The 14,730-nt window shown below is 39.8% G+C and overlaps 1 protein-coding gene across 2 annotated transcripts in view; it reads right to left on the reverse strand.

Annotated features, from left to right (window-relative positions):
- The window catches only part of csrnp3 (cysteine-serine-rich nuclear protein 3), a 61,750-nt gene extending 50,539 nt beyond the window's left edge, over nucleotides 1–11,211 (reverse strand). The window contains exons 1-3 of one of the 2 annotated variants that reach the window (XM_046360873.1): nucleotides 11,163–11,211; nucleotides 10,969–11,038; nucleotides 10,403–10,444 (exon numbers count right to left, since the gene is read on the reverse strand). The gene's annotated coding sequence lies outside the window, so the exon portion shown is untranslated. Of the gene's footprint in view, nucleotides 1–10,402; nucleotides 10,445–10,968 lie in introns of both variants that reach the window. The other variant, XM_046360866.1, reaches the window with a different exon arrangement.
- Between the last annotated feature and the right edge of the window lie 3,519 nt (nucleotides 11,212–14,730).

Here is a 14,730-nt window from a genome sequence, read left to right on the forward strand (position 1 = left end):
TGTTTGTTTGACCTTTATTTAACTAGGCAAGTCAGTTAAGAACAAATTATTATTTTCAATGACGGCCTAGGAACAGTGAGTTAACTGCCTGTTCAGAGGCAGAACAACAGATTTGTACCTTGTCAGCTTTGGGATTTGAACATGCAACCTTCCGGTTACTAGTCCAATGCTCTAACCACTAGGCTACCCTGCCGCCCCGTCTCTCTCTCGCTTCTATTCTCTCTCTCGCTGTCAGTTAATCACGTGTTCAGGAATAACAGAATGCTCAATGTAGTTTGCATCCCTGTGTCCCAAGGGGATACTTGGTCAAGCCCACATCCCCCACAAAATAAGTCAATGTAGGCTACAGGATGGTTTCAATCAAACTTTCCCCACATCTGAAAATAAATCAGTGATTATATGGAGATCCATCAAAATGTGCAGCAGAATGATGTTTTCAGACCTAGCGAACAATACTATGAGACATTAGCACAATACATTGCCGATATATCAATCTACACATAAAACCAGACTCTGTGCATTAATAAAATACAAGTATGACCACTCTGTCTAAATCACAATAAATAAGCTGTGGTGGAGCGGGCACAGTCATATTCAAACACTCAATGTTTCTCAACTATCAACAACACAATAATATAATCTATCTACACATTACTTATATGCATGATAAGCTCATGGTCAAATTAAATCAAAAAAGGAGAACAACACAGTCCAAGAGGATACTGATGTTCAGGCAGCTCATTGACAATTGGAAAGTCAAATGCATAAGGAACAACGCACCAATTAAACACAAAGGAATCCATTCACGAAAATGTGGTACATTTACAGATTTATGCAAATCAAGCTTTCACACGGGCTCCGTACATTTGTTAACTTGATGTTGCCCGAGGCTGTAGACAGCTCCACACACGAATGGAAAGGAGGGAGTCGGACCAGCCCACTGCTCAGCACTCTGCACACGAAGGATGGGAGCCTGCGTGCCTGCTGCAGCTAGCACAGGGACCATTGATCTATCTTGCTCTTCCTCACAGAACAATAGAGGAAACGGTGGTGCCTGTCTATTATCAATGCAGGTCCAGGGATGACTGAGATAAGAGTCTTATACCAAACATTAGGTTGTTTGTAGTACCATTATATCAAACTGGGCTGCTCTGCTCTATTTCATAACATCGGCCATTAACATACATCTGCCAATAATATTTGTTTCTAAGGGGGGCGGTCTTAGGGGGATGTCATTACTTTTCAAAGACAGGGATATAGAATAATATATTATATTGGGTGCACCCAATACGGGTAGTTTTTTTTGTCTGATTCTTTTTCAAAGGCAGCTGGTGTATAATCTAAAAGAAAGCAGTTTCATGGTTTTACATATGGTCTTTCATAACATGGATTCATAAAACCATTACACTCTCACGAAAAGACAAATGCTGAAATAATGATGCTCTTGGTTTGACGCTCGCAAGGAGCAGCAAAGGAATTCATCTGACAGCCTGACAACATAATCGATGCATTGTCTGCCGAAATTAGTCGACATACAGCTTACAGTGTCTTAACCTTTTTTTTTTTACATTCAAACTTGGGCATGTTTTGGTGTAATTCAAGTCATGCACTGTGGAGGTATAATCAGGTTATTTCACACTAGTTGTCATTCACAATGCTAAGCTGAATTATTGATAAAAGCATATTTTATTTATGACTGTTTTCCCATGCCACCTAAAAGTTCACAGAAGCCCTAGCTCTGGCAGAGACAGAGCTGCCAAGGCACCTCACAGAGACAAAGATGCTTTCATCTCTGTTACATGCGGAGGGAGCAGAGGGGTTGTGGGTCCATGTTAGCAGACATCATTATTAATATATAGTATCGGCTGAGATCTTCAAGCATCAAATTCCTGAAGCGGGTCATGCAGTGCTTGTACATAGACAGTGGAATAATAACTACGTTCATCTGTAAATAATCTCAGTACACCAAACGAAAACATGGTTTGAAGGTGCCTTTGGAGGCTAAAAGCTACATGCAGCTCTCACATTTCAAAGGATACATTTAGCCTAATTAACTCAATTCATCCTAATGGATATGGACTCCGGCAAGCTAGAAATAGGATCACCGTCAGACAAACTTAGAAATGTACAGAATATCTACTGTAAATGAACATCTAATACAGTGTGTTGTTTAATGTAGCAGAATGTAAAAACGTGAAGAAATATGTAAACATGATAGTTTCTCATGTAGTTATTCAAATAGATAAAATGACTCTCATTCTAGTTCTGTGGTTATACTAAATCAACACTTAGCGATTCATAATGATTCATACTGTATCTGAGGAATATTTTGTTTACAGTATTGCAACTTCTCTGACTAATGGTCTGACAAAATAAAAACATATACCACAATGGTAGTCATTTCATCAAAGAGTCCCCCCCCCCCACATTAAAACTGGTTGCCATAGTGATGGCAGGCATAGAGCAGCATGATGGAAATAATTTGAGAATTTATTCAGAGAAAGATGACATGCTCAGACTCGTAGGAATGGGAAAAGAGGTGCTCTTGATTTTCCTCTGAATCAAAATAATAGTTGATCAAAATTCACATCCAATTGAAAAAATGCCTTAAAAAGGTGTGCAGGCCCATCATCAATGAGAGTGCATCAAAATAGATATGTTGCGTAACTATGCTACTGTGTTTATGACATTCAGACACACTATCAGAGTTATTTATACAGTAATAAATTGTTGGATTCCAGGGGAATATTTTTATGTGACCCTCCAGTAATTAACAGTGCAGGTTAAAGTACCCAATTGTCATACTTGAGTAAAAGTCTAGATTACTTAGAGTTGAAAATAAAAGTCCCCCAGTAAAATACTACTTGAGTAAAATCAAAACATATTTGGTTTTAAAAGTAAAAGTCTAAATTATTTTAATTTCCATATATTAAGCAAACCATTAGATTTTTTTCCTATTTTTTGTTTGTTTACGGATAGCCAGGGGCACGCCCCAACACTCAGACATCATTTACAAACTACGCTGTGTGTTTAGTGAATCTGCCAGATCAGAGGCATTAGGGATGACCAGGGATGTTCTCTTGAAGTATGTGAATTTGACAATTTTACTGTCCTGTTACTGTACTTTTGGGTGTCAGGGAAAAGGTATGGAGTAAAAAGTACATATTTTTTTAGGAATGTAGTGAAGTAAAAGTTGTCAAAGTTGTCAAAGATAACTTTGCATCCCGCAAAGGCAGAGGTGTTGCTAACATTTACGTTAGCAAATTTCAATTTACAAAAAATAAAATGACGTTTTCGTCTTTTGAGCTTCTCGTCATGAAATCTACGCAGCCTACTCAATCACTTTTTATAACTACTGTTTACAGGCCTCCTGGGCCATATACAGCATTCCTCATTGAGTTCCCTGAAGATAATATTCAAATTTTTGTTGACTTTAATATTCACATGCAAAGGTCCACAGACCCACTCCAACGACTATTGGACCACCATTTTATTATGTTTGCAATTGCAACAAATAATCTGCTCAGACTCCATCCAAGGAACATCGTGCTATAAATTCACAGACAACAAAGATTCCTTGATGTCCTTCCAGACTCCCTCTGTCTACCCAAGGACGTCAGAGGACAAAAATCATTTAACCACCTAACTGAGGGACTCAATTTAACCTTGCGCAATACCCTAGATGCAGTTGCACCCCCAAAAACTAAAAACATTTCTCATAAGAAACTAGCTCCCTGGTATACAGAAAATACCCGAGCTCTGAAAAAAGCTTCCAAAAAATTGGAACGGAAATAGCGCCACACCAAACTGGAAGTCTTCCGACTAGCTTGGAAAGACAGTACCGTGCAGTATCGAAGAGCCCTTACTGCTGCTCGATCATCCTATTTTTCCAACTTAATTGAGGAAAATAAGAACAATCAGAAATTCCTTTTTGATACTGTCGCAAAGCTAACTAAAAAGCAGCATTCCCCAAGAGAAGATGGCTTTCACTTAAGCAGTAAAATTAATGAACTTCTTTGAGGAAAAGATCATGATTATTAGAAAGCAAATTACAGACTCCTCTTTAAATCTGCGTATTCCTTCAAAGCTCAGTTGTCCTGAGTCTGCACAACTCTGCCAGGACCTAGGATCAAGAGAGACACTCAAGTGTTTTAGTACTATATCTCTTGACACAATAATGAAAATAAACACGGCCTCTAAACCTTCAAGCTGCATACTGGACCCTATTCCAACTAAACTACTGAAAGAGCTGCTTCCTGTGCTTGGCCCTCCTATGTTGAACATAATAAACGGCTCTCTATCCACCGGATGTGTACCAAACTCACTAAAATTGGCAGTAATAAAGCCTCTCTTGAAAAAGCCTTGACGCAGAAAATATATTTTTTAAACTATCGGGCTATATCGAATCTTCCATTCCTCTCAACATTTTTAGAAAAGGCTGTTGCACAGCAACTCGCTGCCTTCCTGAAGACAAACAATGCATACGAAATGCTTCAGTCTGGTTTTAGACCCCATCATAGCACTGAGACTGCACTTGTGAAGGTGGTAAATTACCTTTTAATGGCATCAGACCGAGGCTTTGCATCTGTCCTCGTGCTCCTAGACCTTAGTGCTGCTTTTGGCCTGGTTTAGATCTTATTTGTCGGAAAGATATCAGTTTGTCTCTGAATGGTTTGTCCTCTGACAAAATCAACTGTAAATTTCAAGGTTCCGTTTTAGGACCACTATTGTTTTCACTATATATTTTACCTCTTGGGGATGTCATTCGAAAACATAATGTTAACTTTCACTGCTATGCGGCTGACACACAGCTGTACATTTCAATGAAACATGGTGAAGCCCCAAAAATCCCTCGTTAGAAGCCTGTGTTTCAGACATAAGGAAGTGGATGGCTGCGAACGTTCTACTTTTAAACTCGGACAAAACAGAGAAGCTTGTTTTAGGTTCCCAGAAACAAAGAGATCTATTGAATCTGACAATTAATCTTAATGGTTGTACAGTCGTCTCAAATAAAACTGTGAAGGACCTGGACCCTGATCTCTCTTTTGACGAACATATCAAGAATGTTTCAAGGACAGCTTTTTTTCCATCTAGGTAACATTGCAAAAATCTGAAACTTTCTGTCCAAAAATAATGCAGAAAAATTAGTCCATGCTTTTGTTACTTCTAGGTTAGTCTAGTGCAATGCTCTACTTTCCGGCTCCTCGGATAAAGCACTAAATAAACTTAACTTAAGTACTAAATATGGCTGCTAGAATCCTGACTAGAACCCAAAAATGTCATCATATTACTCCAGTGCTAGCCTCCTGACACGGGCTTCCTGTCAAGGCAAGAGCTGATTTCAAGGTTTTACTGCTAACCTACACCATAATTTGCAAATAAATTCATAAAACATCTCTACAGTGATTTTTTTGGATTTTTTTCTCATTTTGTCTGTCATAGTTGAAGTGTACCTATGATGAAAATTACAGGCCTCTCATCTTAAGTGGGAGAACTAGCACAATTGGTGGCTGACTAAATACTTTTTTGCCCCACTGTATTTGAAAAGACCGGCTGAACTTCTGCCTGCTTTGTTGTGATTGAGTTTCGCCCTGCCTGGTGACATCAACGGTCGGTAAATTAGTTAATAGACCAATAAGAAAGAGTGTTCCAAACCTCTCTTCCAATAACAGCTAGTTTTCCCCTCCCCACTCAGACCACTCCCAGACAGTCCTAGATAAATTATTGCTTGAGAAATTGGTCTTTGCTAAGAAGCTGTGTTTCTTTTTGACAATTTTAATTGGAAACAATCACACTAAGGTACATAATTGTTACTCAGAAATGATTTGATATTGAGATTAAAAAATATATTTTAATACTGGCATATTCAGTTTTGTAAGTCTATAGAATGGATTGACGTGGTCTTCCAATTTCAAGAGTGGTGAACATTAGTTGAGACATTAAAAGGTGAGAAAATAGGAATATCATCAGATCAATATTTATCTAAGACTGATTCAAAACAGTTTAATTGTGTTGTGATCTTGTCCCCTGAATAATCAACATGCACTATCCTGTTAAGCCTAAGGACATGCTTCCTAAACAGAACATTCCAACTGATCAACAAGATATGAACCACTGATCTAAAGCACCAGCTACTCCCTCCCAAAAACAATCTTCTAGCCTGACCTGTTGGCCTGTTTTTACAAGTCAGTATGAATGGAACTGCAGGCCAAGTTTAAAGGAAAGCATGAATCCCTGTCATTCCCACAAATGTTGGCTCTGAATGTGAAACTGTGAGAAGACTACTCACCCGCGCCAGAGTCATGCAGGGACATTCTACTCTGTACTATTATCTTTAAAAAGTCGCACTACCTTCTCTCTAAATCTTTAATGAACCACATTCAATGCGCCCACGGCAACTATGCTACAGTTTTTAATAGCAACGCAAGGCAGATTCAGTTATTCAAAGAGGTACCAACATTCAAAGGCTCAGTTATTCACAAGGTAAACACATTTAAATCAAATCAAATGTTATTGGTCACATACACGTGTTTAGCAGATGTTATTTCGGGTGTAGCGAAATGCTTGTGCTTCTAGCTCTAACAGTGAAGTAATATCTAACAGTTTCACAACATATACCCAAAACTCTAAGTAAGGAATTGATTAAGTATGTATATATACACATATATACATATATATACACATATATATATACACATATACACATATACACATATACACACACACACACACACACACACACACACACACACACACACACACACATACATACATACATACATACATACATACATACATACATACATACATACATACATACATACATACATACATACATACATACATACATACATACATACATACATACATACATACATACATACATACATACATACATACATACATACATACATACATACATACATACATACATACATACATACATACATACATACATGTCAGAGCAGCATTAGACTAAGATACAGTGGCATAGTATAGAATACAGTATATACATATGAGATGCATGATGCAATATTTACAAACAATTAAAGTGACTAAGATAACATAGAATAGTATAGAGTACAGTTTACACATGAGATGAGTATTGCAAGATACAGAAACATTATGTATGTGATGTGCTGTAGATGGCGGTTTAACAGTCAGTGGTGTAGTATAGAATACAGTATATACATATGAAATGGGTGATACAATATGTAAACACAATTTCAAAGTGACTACGATACCGTAGAATAGTGTGTGCAAGCAGCCGCCTCTGATGTGCTAGTGATGGCTGTTTAGCAGTCCGATGGCCTTGAGATTGAAAAACAGTTTCTGTCTCTCTGTCCCAGCTTTGTTGCACCTGTACTGACCTCACCTTCTGGATGATAGCGGGGTGAACAGGCAGTGGCTCGGGTGGTTGATGTCAAGGACATTATTATCTTTTTGTCCTTCCTATGGAATCTGGTGCTGTAGGTGTCCAGGGGGGAGGGAAGTTTGCCCCCGGTAATATAATTTAGTGTATGTTTCAATGTTCTTTAATGTTCTCTTAAGCACAGCAAATTAGTAACATATGTGTATGAATTGGATTTGTAATATACCATACAAATATTTGTTTTGAGTAAACACTGTATATATTTTTTTAATACAGTGCCTTAAGAAAGTATTCAGACCCCTTGACATTTTGTTACAGCCTCATTCTAATATGTATATAAAAAAAAAGAAAACCTAATCAAGTTACAAACAATACCCCATAATGACCCTTTACTCAGAACTTTGTTGAAGGACATTTTTTCAACGATTAAAGCATCAAATCTTATTGGGTATGACGCTACAAGCGTGGCACACCTAGTGTCCTGTTGGAAGGTGAGCATTCGCCACAGGCTGAGGTCCTGAGCGCTCTGGAGCAGTTTTGTCAAGAATCTCGCTGTACATTGCTCATCTTTGCCTCTATTCTGACTACTCTCCCTGCCGCTGAAAAACATCCCCACAGCGTGATGCAGCCACCACCATGCTTCACCGTAGGGATGGTGCCAGGTTTCCTCCAGACGTGAAGCTTGACATTCAGGCCAAATAGTTCAATCTTGGTTTCATCAGACCAGAGAATCTGGTTTCTCGTGGTCTGAGAGTCTTTAGGTGCCTTTTTGTGGAGTGCTGCAGAGATGGTTGTCCTTCTGGAAGGTTCTTCAATCACCGCAGAGGAACTCAAGAGCTCTGTCAGAGTGAGAATCAGGTACTTGGTCACCCTGACCAAGGCCCTTCTCCCCAAATTGCTCAGTTTGGCCGGGCAGCCAGCTATAGGAAGAATCTTGATTCCAAACATCTTCTATTTAAGAATGATGGAGGCCACTGTGTTCTTGGGCACCTTCATTGCGGCAGATTTTTGTCGGTACCCTTCCCCAGACCTGTGCCTCAACACAATCCTGTCTCGGAACTCTACGGACATTCCTTAGACCTCATGGCTTGGTTTTTCTCTGACATGCACTGTCAACTGTGGGACCTTATATAGACAGGTGTGTGCCTTTCCCAATCATTTCCAACCAATTGAATTTACCACAGGTGGACTCCAATCAAGTTCTAGAAATGCACCTGGATGCAATTTTGAGTCTCATCACAAACGGGCTGAATAGTTAGGTAAAGAAGATATGTATGTATGTCAGTTGAAGTCGGAAGTTTACATACACTTAGGTTGGAGTCATTAAAACTTGTTTTTAACCACTCCACAAATGTAATGTTAACAAACAATAGTTTTGGCAAGTCGGTTAGGACATCTACTTTGTGCATGACACAAGTAATTTTTCCAACAATTGTTTACAGAGATTATTTCACTTAATCACAATTCCAGTGGGTCAGAAGTTTAGATACACTAAGTTGACTGTGCCTTCAAACAGCTTGGAAAATTCCAGAAAATTATGTCATGGCTTTAGAAGCTTCTGATACGGAGTTAAAATCTATTTGGCTAAGGTGTATGTAAACCGCCGACTTCAACTGTAAAATAAATAATAATTATATATGTAGATAGCACCAGTCAAAGGTTTGGACACACCTACTCATTCAATATGTATTATTTCATAGTTTTGTTGACTTCAATATTATTCTACAATGTAGAAAATAGTCAAATAAAGAAAAAACCTGGAATGAGTAGGTGTGTCCAAATTTTTGACCGGTACTTTATTTCTAATATTTGCAGGATGTAACATATCATACAAAACGGATGACATAGTACACAATTTGACGACGTAGTACCCAAACAACGTGAACCACGTTTGGCCCATGAGCACCACTTTCAAAACTACAGGCTGGAATTATAGAAATGTTTGAGAGTGCATATTTAACTATGTAACAAGACATGTACTAATTAAGTCACATTCCTGTGAGGACAGGTTGCTGACAGATTGCATAGACTAACAGATGGATTAGGGAGGAACAAAATCATTGCCAAGATAAAAGGTAGAGCCCCACTCTTGCCTCACAGATCTCAATCACTTTGCTGGATTGAGTTTGTGTGTGTGGTGTGGTGTGTGGTGTGTTGCACAGAGCTGTCTCAGTGGCTCCTTCCTGTTTGGCAAAAGAGAATGGTTGAGCCACAACAAAGAGGGTATAGCTGGATAACGAGACACGCTGCCATATTCCAACCCACCACTTCATTGGCACAGCATGTCTCCCCAGCTGCTGCCAACACTGACATCCAATTACATGACCTTTGCTATCTAACCCATTTTGATAAGGCATTGAATAATCAGCCTGGCAATTATACCTAAAATCACCATCCGTTAAGACTATTTTTGCTCTCTAAAATGGCACTCAGTATACTACTGCTCGGTAAAGCCTGTATTGTGTCTGTTGAAGAAAATAAATGCACATCCACCAGAGGACTTTTCAGCCATTATCTACAAGGCCCAATAATGTAAGCCTTTGGGTGTTTCACAGTGTCAAAAGCCATTGGAAAACTCCATGCATCTATTATGCTGTAAATTTTGAAACATTCAAGCATGTATTGAGAACCTTATATCGTCTTATTGCCATCTCATAATGATCCTGACTAAATAACAGCCAAAATGCACATCACAGATGCTACAATGTGTTTGCATCAATTTCATATTTACACCAGAAGCTGTATCGGGTCTAACCCTTCCATCCTGACTCAAGTTATTCCCATTTAATAACCAGTCTATATTGGAGTAGACCAGATGTCAGTCTGAAAATCAAGATCAAATCTTACCTTCAGATGTAATAATAAGAGTTTTTGTAGCAAAACTGCAACAGCTGAGCAAGCTTTTAATGGAATATCACAGGCCATAAATCCAACACATCAACCCAAACCGAAGGCAGGTGACATCACATTTCTGTATTCCACGGCAAATCGTGTTAGACAGTACAAAAGAGACAATAGACTTAGTCTTACCTTAAATAAAAGATGTAGGTATGCTGTAGCGAATTCTCTATTCTGTGAAAAAAATATACATGTACCGTAAATGAGCCTGGAGTGAACGATTATTTCCAGAAGCAGTGTAGCAACCAGGGTGTCATATAAAATCAAGCTGAAAGTGACTGTAAAATGTAACCACCAATGAACTCGAGGTGATATAGGTAATAGATATAGGTAATAGAATACAGTGCATTAGATTACTTTTCACTGGGAAGGTCTGTAAAGATTGACCTGTTGGAAATTATAGGTTTTCATTCATCCTTTCGATAATAGTCACAGAAACATGCAAAACAACTGCTGTAAATTGTTCTGTTAAAAGCCAGACCTGCATTTCACGCACACGATATTCAATATGTCACAAAATATACACAGATAATTTCCGACGGGACCTGGACAAGATCGAAAAGCATGCAATCTGAAGGGAGCAATTATTTAGTTGCAACACGAAGACAATCATACGTCAATGAAAACTGTGATCAAACACATGATTTAACTATATGACAGATTGCTAAGGATAATGATCCTCAAGTTGCGGCACTTACCATTCATTTCGTTTTTCAGCCTTTATAAGCAATCACTGATTGTTCAATGATGTCCTTCTCTCTGAGTAACCTAATTAGGCGAACAAATTATACGCTTTTTCTTAAAGAATGTAATTCACTCCATCCATTTAAAAAAAAGCTCCAGTATTGCATTAATACATAATTGATGTGCACCGTAATTAAGATTTGCCTACCCGGCATAGTTGTGTCGCATCCAAAGTGCGCGTTCATAGGCAGTTCTTCCGGATGCTCGTAGAACATTGAGGGTGTTCGATTAATCTCGCCCGGGCGCCCTTGAAGCTGTGTTTTGCATCGGCTGAAAGTTGGTTGCATTCTATTCAAAGCCCACTGCGATCACGGCTTAAAACCAAAGTAACGTAATTAATCACGTGTGTAATTAATAGGATTCTGTGTTTCCCATGCAAAAGTAATTGCTTTATCTGTCTTCCCAATGAAAAATTGTTAGAAAATGGAAATATTTATTTTATGGAAAATAGATGGTGTACGTTTCTGGACGATGCACCATGATGCTGCCTTGACAAAATGACCAAGTGGCACAGATTACTGTTCAATTTGAGAAGGGCGCGCCTCCCTCCACGCTTTCGCCTGTTGGGCCATTGCCTGGTGCCCGGCATTTCAGCATAATCGAATCTGCCCATTGGTGCGCGTCATTTTGACAGCTACATCAGCAACGTGACTTCCCTCAACCAATCATTTCACATGGTTCAAGGAATCAGGAATAGAGTACCACACAGTTTGTCATAATAAAATCCTAGCGGTCCAACAAGGAAATGGTTCCAATCGTTTTTCCCATAGAGCATTTTAGAAGCACTTAAAATAAGGGCTGTGTTTTGTATAGACTTACCTTGGTGTGACATTTTGATAACAGTGTAAATCTCTCTAGGACAAGATTACTTTTATCAATATATTTGCCTGTATTTATCCCCCCCAAAATACATGCTATTTAGCTGCTATCATAAAGAACTACAAATGCAATATTTTTATTTATTTAACTAGGCAAGTTAGTTAAGAACAAATTCTCATTTACAATGACAGCCTACACCAGCCAAACCTGGCCATGCACCGCCCTATTGGACTCTCAATCACAGCCAGTTGAATTACAGCCTGGTTTCGAACCGATGACCCGGCTAGCTGTCTGAATCGCCGTTATCCCAACCAACCTCACTACTCACTGGACCCTTATCTCTCGACTAAGTATGCCTCTCCTTAATGTCAATATGCCTTGTCCATTGCTGTTCTGGTTAGTGTTTATTGGCTTATTTCACTGTAGAGCCTCTAGCCCTGCGCATTATACCTTATCCAACATTTCAGGTCCATCACCCACACATGCGATGACATCACCTGGTTTCAATTATGTTTCTAGAGACAATATCTCTCTCATCATCACTCAATACCTAGGTTTACCTCCACTGTATTCACATCCTACCATACCTTTGTCTGTACATTATACCTTGAAGCTATTTTATCGCCCCCAGAAACCTCCTTTTACTCTCTGTTCCGGACGTTCTAGATGACCAATTCTCATAGATTTTAGCCGTACCCTTATCCTACTCCTCCTCTGTTCCTCTGGTGATGTAGAGGTGAATCCAGGCCCCGCAATGCCTAGCTCCACTCCTATTCCCCAGGCACTCTCTTTTGATGACTTCTGTAACCGTAATAGCCTTGGTTTCATGCATGTTAACATTAGAAGCCTCCTCCCTAAAGTTTGTTTTGTTCACTGCTTTACCACACTCTGCCAACCCGGATGTTCTAGCCGTGTCTGAATCCTGGCTTAGGAAGACCACCAAAAATTCTGAAATCTCCATCCATAACTACAACATTTTCAGACAAGATAGAACGGCCAAAGGGGGCGGTGTTGCAATCTACTGCAAAGATAGCCTGCAGAGTTCTGTCCTACTATCCAGGTCTGTACCCAAACAAATTGAACTTCTACTTTTAAAAATCCACCTCTCTAAAAACAAGTCTCTCACCGTTGCCGCCTACTATAGACCACCCTCTGCCCCCAGCTGTGCTCTGAACGCCATATGTGAACTGATTGCCCCCCATCTATCTTCAGAGCTCGTGCTACTAGGCGACCTAAACTGGAACATGCTTAACACCCCAGCCATCCTACAATCTAAGCTTGATGCCCTCAATCTCACACAAATTATCAATGAACCTACCAGGTACCACCACAAAGCCGTAAACAGGGGAACCCTCTTAGATATCATCCTAACCAACTTGCCCTCTAAATACACCTATGCTGTTTTCAACCAAGATCTCAGCGATCACTGCCTCATTGTCTGCATCCGTAATGGGTCAGCGGTCAAACGACCTCCACTCATCCCTGTCAAACGCTCCCTGAAACACTTCAGCGAGCAGGCCTTTCTATTCGACCTGGCCGGGGTACCCTGGAAGGATATTGATCTCATCCCGTCAGTAGAGGATGCCTGTTTTTTTTATTTAAATGACTTCCTCACCATCTTAAATAAGCATGCCCCATTCAAAAAATTTGGAACCAGGTACAGATATAGCCCTTGGTTATCTCCGGACCAGACTGCCCTTAACCAACACAAAAACATCCTATAAGTTGAGTTTGAGTTTATTTTTACAGGGACAGTGTACATTAATCAACGTTTCAGTAAAAGTGCCGGTTTTAGCCAGCCAGCTAATTTTCAACCGCAGTCCCTGGGCAGGTTATTAAAAACAATTACAATATAGACAATAGCAACATAGAACAAGCAAGACATAGCAACATAGGACAAGCAAGACATAGCATACAGACAGAGCAAGATAGGACAAGCAAGACGTAGCATACAGACAGAGCAACATAGAACAAAAAGCAGCAAGACAAAATTCATAAAAGCAACAAAGTGTTTCCACACCTCACAAGCTACAGACAACAGACAACATGGAAAGCGGCAACACACAGCTAGGGACCATGTTCACAAATCTGATTGACCATTAGCCATGTCTTCAAGTATTTTGAGAAAGTGTGATATGTGGTGCAGTTATGTGTGTCTGGTGGCAGTGTATTCCAGACATGGGAAGCTCTCACAGAGAATGCAGATTTACAAAGGTGCTTTTCCTTAGGGGAACTATACAGTCACCTCTCATGGCAGACCTTGTGGATCTGCTGCCATATGTCTGGGTTTTCTGTTTAACAAAAATATTGAGTGGAGGGGGAGACAGGCCATTAAGGATCTTGAATACAAGACATGCGTCGGTGATTTGCACAAGATTTTCCCAACTCAAGAGCTCATGCTTTCTAAGGGTGTGACAATGATGATGGCTACTGGGCTTCCTATCAAGCACTTTGAGAGCCTGTTTGTAGACAGACTGAATAGGTTTTAATGTTGTACAGCAAGCTTGGGCCCAACTAGTCAAGCAGTATGTTAAGTGGGGGAGTATCATAGAGTTGAAGTACAGTTTTGCTACCTCTGTATGGTGTTCTGCATTAGCTTCGAACAGCCCCCGTGATATGCAACTTTTCAGGGAAGCTAGAAACCAATATATACAGGCAGTTAGAAAAGCCAAGGCTAGATTTTTCAAGCAGAAATTTGCTTCCTGCAACACAAACTCAAAAAAGTTCTGGGACACTGTAAAGTCCATGGAGAAAAAGAACGCCTCCTCCCAGCTGCCCACTGCACTGAGGATAGGAAACACTGTCACCACCGATAAATCCACTATAATTGAGAATTTCAATAAGCATTTTTCTACCCCGGTCAACAGCACTGCACCCCCCCACAGCAACTCGCCCAA

The sequence above is a fragment of the Oncorhynchus gorbuscha genome, linkage group LG01 (assembly GCF_021184085.1).
Source record: "Oncorhynchus gorbuscha isolate QuinsamMale2020 ecotype Even-year linkage group LG01, OgorEven_v1.0, whole genome shotgun sequence".
Classification (NCBI taxonomy): domain Eukaryota; kingdom Metazoa; phylum Chordata; class Actinopteri; order Salmoniformes; family Salmonidae; genus Oncorhynchus; species Oncorhynchus gorbuscha.